Here is a 793-nt window from a genome sequence, read left to right as displayed (position 1 = left end):
GCACTAATGCAGAACAGCACCTCTCACTGTGGCTGCTTGGCTCCTGGCCACATTCGTTGCCTTCACACTCCTTTAAGCAAACTAGGCAGAATCACATTGCTGAATGAAATGTTTAGACAAAGGAAGAAATGTCCTATTTGTTACATGCAAAGGGAAGGCTAAGGAACTTTATTGTGTTTTGAGCCCGGGTCACCAAGTGCCCCAGCTGGCCTGGAATTTGCTATCTCAATCTCACAGAGACACGTCTGCCTCTGCTTCCTGAGTGCTGGGATTAGATGTGAGTGTCGCCATGTCTGGCCTTAGCTTGTTTCCAGCACCATCAAACTGGCCCCTCACAAGCCTATCACATGTAGACCTGGCTGGCCTTGAACTTGATATGTAGTCCAGGTTTGCCTCCAACTCAAGAGATCCCCCTGCCTCTGCCTCTGGAGTGCTGGGATGAAAGGTGTAAGCCACCACAGTTGGCATGTTGTACTTTTGCAGAGGAATAGTGCTCATTCTCACACATAGAAGTCTATAGGGCAGCTTTTTATGTAAGATTGGGATAAGGTTTTGGATTTTCAGTCAGGGTCCTTAAATACTGAGGAAGGTGGAATACACTGGAATATCCAGCAGCCACGGGCTAAACCGAAGTACTTTCCAGTTAACTGAGCTGAAAGTTGAATGGAAATTCAAGTCATCGATGAGGCCAAAAGTTAGAATTGCAAACACCACTGGGCTCCTGATGTTATGGGCGTAGGTGTTAATCAGGGGATCCTTCCCCAGCCGACCAGCCATCTGCCTCTGTTCATAC

The sequence above is a fragment of the Nannospalax galili genome, unplaced genomic scaffold (genome assembly GCF_000622305.1).
Source record: "Nannospalax galili isolate Female #2095 unplaced genomic scaffold, S.galili_v1.0 scaffold490, whole genome shotgun sequence".
NCBI lineage: Eukaryota > Metazoa > Chordata > Mammalia > Rodentia > Spalacidae > Nannospalax > Nannospalax galili.
This window is presented reverse-complemented; position numbering follows the sequence as displayed.